The sequence below is a fragment of the Lonchura striata genome, chromosome 6 (assembly GCF_046129695.1).
Source record: "Lonchura striata isolate bLonStr1 chromosome 6, bLonStr1.mat, whole genome shotgun sequence".
Lineage (NCBI taxonomy): Eukaryota > Metazoa > Chordata > Aves > Passeriformes > Estrildidae > Lonchura > Lonchura striata.
In genome coordinates, this window is record NC_134608.1 from 2,642,969 (window position 1) to 2,648,988 (window position 6,020).

General features: G+C 52.8%; 1 protein-coding gene across 1 annotated transcript in view; it reads right to left on the reverse strand.

Moving 5' to 3' along the window:
- TXNDC16 (thioredoxin domain containing 16) overlaps positions 1 to 5,842 on the reverse strand; it is a 38,640-nt gene extending 32,798 nt beyond the window's left edge. Inside the window, exons 1-2 of the mRNA XM_021538428.3 lie at positions 5,743 to 5,842; positions 4,575 to 4,789 (exon numbers count right to left, since the gene is read on the reverse strand). The gene's annotated coding sequence lies outside the window, so the exon portion shown is untranslated. The remainder of the gene's footprint in view (positions 1 to 4,574; positions 4,790 to 5,742) is intronic.
- Positions 5,843 to 6,020: the final 178 nt, after the last annotated feature.

Here is a 6,020-nt window from a genome sequence, read left to right on the forward strand (position 1 = left end):
GACTTTGCCACTTCTTAGCAGCTATCTTGACTTTCCCAGGGAATACATTTATTAAGTGTGAATTTTCCTGAACAGACTGATTTTAGTGGGAAGTGTCCCTGCCCCTGGGATGGAACAAAATGATCTTTAAGGTCCCTCCCAACCAAATCTGAGATTTTGGGATTCTGCTCACTCCAGGCCATGGCAGATGATGTGAGGAGGTTAAAGGATGAGAAGCCACTTTCTTCCCACTCCATTCCTTCCCAGCCTGCTCCTCAGGGATTGCTCTCTGCTGCTGGAGCGTGGCTGCTCCCTGCTCAACAAAGGGACAAAGCTGGGCCTGAATCCATGCAGAATTTACATCACGAGCTGCAGCTGCTTCCCTCAACAAACACCCTGTGTCCATGGGCTGTCACTCCTCCAACAAACACCCTGGCAGAGGCTGTCAGCTCACCACGGCTGCCCTGGGATCAACCCAAGCTCAAACACTCCAAAAACAAGCAGGGAAAACTTCCCTGCCATGCTCCAGGAGTGAGGAGTTACTGACAGGCACACTCAGCCTTCACAGGCTCCTTCTCCAGGAGCTGAGGGGGTTGGATCAGGCCTGAAGGCACAGCAGAGCTGGAAATACATTAATTTTTTTTTTTTTTCTTTTCATCTCAAAATATCTAGTTGTCTCCTTTCCAGCTTTGGACAGTGTCAGGCATTTCTGGTCCCATGCCCTCCCATCTGTTCCCCTGGCTTACAGAGGGGACAGGGATCAGGCTGGGGGGGGGTTGATGTTTATTAAATGACAAGCTTGGCTATGGCAGGATGGAAAAATAAACACAATCCTGGCACGTGGGAACCAGCCCAGGTCAAATGGGAGAGCTTACTGTCAAGGAAGGAAGAGGAGCAGCCTCCAAGGACTACAAGATGTCACAGAATTATATCTGGAAGAGAGGGCCAGCATTTAAAACATAACTCCTGCCCCCAAGGAGAGCTCAGAGCCCTTCCAGTGCCTAAGGGGACTCCAGGAGAGCTGGAGAGGGAATGGGGACAAGGGATGGAGGGACAGGACACAGGGAATGGCTCCCACTGCCAGAGGGCAGGGATGGGTGGGAGATTGGGAACTGGGAATTCTTTCCTGTGAGGGTGGGCAGGCCCTGGCACAGGGTGCCCAGAGCAGCTGTGGCTGCCCCTGGATCCCTGGAAGTGTCCAGGGCCAGGCTGGACGGGGCTTGGAGCCACCTGGGATAGTGAAAAGTGTCCCTGTCATGGCAGGGGGTGTGAATGAGATGGGATTTAAGGTCCCTTCCAACCCAAACCATTCTGGGGTCCAGTGAAAAATGTGTGCTCACCCCTTCCCTCTCACCTCCTGATCACTCCATCCTGCCCAGCAACTTCCCTCTGCTCCCCAGCACCCCAGACCTGAATATTCAGCTTTTAGGCCATTTCCTCTGTCACCTCTTTCCCATCAATGGAAAATGAACCCCCTAGGGCTGGAAACAGCCACAACCCTGCAGCACTGACACTTGCAGGATTGCCAGGGATGTGTGAAAATACCAGGGATGTGTGAAGCAGCTCTGTGTCACTGCGGGGAAAGATTAAGCCCATGGACAAGGGACAGCACTGGTGAAATGCCAGGCCTGGCTCATGTTTCCACTGTCACAATTCCAGGGCAGAGCCAGGCAAGGTGGTTAAAGTCACTGCAGGTGACCTGAGGTGAAACCGAATCCATCAGAGATATCCAGCCCAAACTCTTGTGGGGGGCATAAATTGCTTGTGCCACATCAGGGTTTTTTTTTTTTGGGAATCCTGCAGTGGAATCCATGGGCTGGGATCACCTCTGATCCCAGCTGCTTCCCATGACACCTTTCCTCACACAGATCTCAGCTGCCAAGACGTATCACTGAGGAAGCTGAGCTTCCTAAAGAGAGGGTGGAGAAATAAATAAAGTGTGGTGGAAGAAAGAAATAAAGAATTTTTTAAAGTTTGATAGAAGGTTTATATAATATATATTTATATACAAACCTTAAAGTAAGAAATACTAACTTAAAAAGGCCATAATATAAAACAAACATTATTAAAAAATAAATAAAACTAGAAACAAGTTTTAAAAGATAACCTTACAAATAAGACTAAATACTTTAGAAAAATAAAACTATAAAAATGCATTGTAGTAAGACCCATGAGGAGTAATTTTAAATAAATAACTTTAAAACATTTACAAATATAGTGTAAAAAAAACTAATAAGCCAGAAAACACTTATAATTAAGAAATAGTTAATTTATAATTATAATAATATAAATTATAACATCTGTATTATTTTACCCTTCACATATAACTAAAAATAAAATGGAAGTTTTTAAAACACCTCTCAATTACCCCATCTCTAAGTCAGGAAAAAAGCATAATCCCACAGGAGGGTGATGTGGGGTGGGATTTAAGAGTCACTAGACAAGGATGAACTGCTGTCCTACTGGAATTATGAACTGCCCAGCCAGCTGGGACCACATTCCAGCATCCACAGGCTTCCTTGGACTCAGCAGAAACACCACCAGCCTGGACTTCAATGCCAGTGATGTAAAATCTCCACTTTGTCTTGTCTAAATATCAACACAGGATCCCAGAGTTGTTTGGGTTGGAAGGGACCTTTAAAACCAAAATTCCAACCTTCCCATGGGCAGGGACAACTTCCACTGTCCCAGGGCGCTCCAAGCTCTCTCCAGCCTGGCCTGGGACACTTCCAGGGATCCAGGGGCAGCCCCAGCTGCCCTGGGCACCCTGTGCCAGTGTCTCCCCAGAAATACACCACCCTGTGGCTCCTTGTTCATTTTATCCCATTCCATCCTCTCCCAGCCTGCAGAGGCCTCAGCTGGTTTTAACTTCCTAGGTAGATGTTCCTAAACCAGGAGCACTTAGGATGCTCCTAAATGGAGTCACTTCAAGCTCTCCTGTGCTAACTGACCCAAATCAGGGCTCTCTCTGCAGCAGGACATTCACCCCACACCCTGCTGGCACAGGTTTTTGGCAGGATTCTCACCTGCCTTCCAAGCCCTTCTGGCAGCACCTAACCAGTGAGCTGTTCTCCCAAATTTCCTGGAAGGGAGGGCACAAACCAGACCCCAAATCCATGTGCAGCTGACTCAATCCCTTAGCTCCAGCAGGATGGACAGGCTGAAGTTCTCTCTGCAGCTCACCTGGATGTCCCAGCACAAATATGCCTCCTGCTGCTGCTCCAAAATGCAAGGCAGAGAGGAACACTGACAGCTCTTCCTGCATTTTTGCCCATGCAAACAAGCTTCCTTTAGGTGATCCAGAAAAATGACACAATCCTTAAGGTTGGAAAAGCCCTCTAAGATCACTGAGTCTAACCATTCCCCAAGGGGGAATGGCTTCCCACTGCCACAGGGCAGGGATAGATGGAATATTGGAAAGGAATTCTTGGCTGGGAGGGTGGAGATGCCCTGGCACAGGGTGTCCAGAGCAGCTGTGGCTGCCCCTGGATCCCTGGAAGTGTCCAAGGCCAGGCTGGATGGAGCTTGGAGCAGCCTGGGATGGTGGAAGGTGTCCCTGCCATGGCAGGGGTGGAACTGGATGAGTTTTAATGTCCCTTCCAATCCAACCCATAATTCCTTGCCTGGAATGATATTGACTTTTCATATTTTTCACCACACACATCCCTCCCTTGCTCCAGACTTTTCCTACACAGCTGACAAGTTCATTATCACGACCCATGATAATTATCAGAAGCTCATTATCATTACCCAATTAGCTGGCACAGAGCTCAACCCAACTCCTTTCAAATTTTCCAAAGGCAAGTTCTTGGACACAACTGTTTTGAGTAGAGTGCTAGAGCTGCAATTCCCCAGCTTTTGGAGTTGGAATAACAGTGAGATGCTTCTCCAGAGCTTTGGGACAAGCCTGCAATTATGGGACTCAAATAACCACTGGCCCTTTGCACTCATTGCATCTCCCTCCTGCCTACAGGGGCAGCTGTGGGAGCATATTGAATCACAGGGATCCTTTTCTGGGAGCATCCAAGTGCATCCCAGCCTGTTTCCCAGTGTGCTTTGCCTGGATTTTTTTTCCTGGATTTTTGATGCTCCCATGCTGCCATTTATCCTGCCACTTCCAGAAGAGTTTCACTTTCATTTTCATTTCCAGGTCCAACTTCCCAGCAGCTAGGTCTCACTTGCTATCCAAGGCTGCAGGGGGGACATGCCAGGAGAGGAAAGCTCTGATTCCCATGCACAGCAGAGAGCCTGCAGCATGGAATCATAAATCATACAGGCTGGAGACAACATCTAAGACCAACAAATCCAACCATTCCCCCAGCACTGCCAAGCCCACCACGAACCCACATCCCCAAGTGCCACATGCACACGGTTTGGAAACATTTCCAAGGACAATGAATCCACCACTTCCCTGGCAGCATCACCATGTGCTGGAATCACCAGCACTGCTGAATTCCACCACTTCCCTGGTGGAACCAGCATTACCCACTGCTGCTGCCATGTTCAGTCAGTCCTTGGGAAGCAGCCCCTGAAGTGGCTGGAAAGCAGCTGGCACTGGATGCACATCACTGAGCAAGCTCAGGGCTGTCACCTACCTGGTGTCCCGGGCGTTCAGGCTGATGTCCTCATCCCTCCTCCTCGGTGCTGGGACAGCATCCCACCCCGAGGTGTCCCTGGGTGCTGGCTGCAGGGCTGGAAAAGCCGGGATGCCCAGAGCAGAGCAGCGCGGGTGGCTCTGTGCCAGCCGGGGGAAGCGATGCCTGAGCCGGCCGAGGCCTCTCGGTAACAACGGGGTGCACCGGAGCTGTTCCTGCATCCACAGGGATGGAGGGATGGATGGATGGATGGGTGGATGGATGGATGGATGGGTGGATGGATGGATGGATGGATGGATGGATGGATGGATGGCCGCCTGCATGGAACAGACCGTGAGGAACATCCCCAGCCTGCAACTGGGATGCTCCCGGTCCATGAGGCACACGGATGGTCCCAAGTCCTTGAGGGACACCCGAACACCCTCATCCTATAACCGGGATGTTCCCGATTGGTGAGGGACACCCGGGCATCCCCAGCCTACAACCGGGATGTTCCTGACCCGTGAGGGACACCCGGACATCTCCATCCTATAACCGGGATGTTCCCGGTCCGTCAGGGACATGGATGTTCCCGGTCCGTGAGGGACACCTGGACAACCCCATCCTGTAACCGGGATTCCTGATCCCTGAGGAACACCCGGACATCCCCATCCTGTAACCGGGATTCCTGATCCCTGAGGAACACCCGGACATCCCCATCCTGTAACCGGGATGTTCCTGATCGGTGAGGGACACCCGGACATCTCCATCCTATAACCGGGATGTTCCCGGTCCATGAGGGACACCTGGACATCTCCATCCTATAACCGGGATGTTCCTGATCCCTGAGGAACACCCGGACATCCCCATCCTATAACCGGGATGTTCCCGGTCCGTGAGGGACACCTGGACATCTCCATCCTATAACCGGGATGTTCCTGATCCCTGAGGAACACCCGGACATCCCCATCCTGTAATCGGGATGTTCCTGATCCCTGAGGGACACCCGGACACCCCGGGAGCCCAAAGCGGGGATGCTCCCACAGCCCGACTCTGCCTGCGGGGGTGCCCACATCCCCCCGGCTCCTCCGGGAGGCCGCTCAGCGCTCCCCTCACGGCCCCTCTCATCCCTCGCTCCCCTCTCCCACCTTTCTCATCCCTTCCTCCCGTCTCCCCGCGCCCCTCTCACCCCTCGCCGCCTCTCCGGGAAGGAGCGAAGGCAGGACGGCGGGCGGGCGGCGCCGCCAACCCAACAAGCAAAGCGGCGGCGCGGCGGGGGCGTCGCGCGGGTGATTGACAGGCGGCGCCGGCCAGTGGGCGCGGCGGGTGGGCGCGGCGGGGGGCGTGGCCTGCGGGCGGCCAATGGGGAGCGCGCGCCACCGCCCCTCAAATCAGCGGGCTCAGCCGGCCGGCCCCGGCACGGAGTTGTTTGGCGGCGGGCGGGCGGGCGGTGCAGCCGGGCGGGCG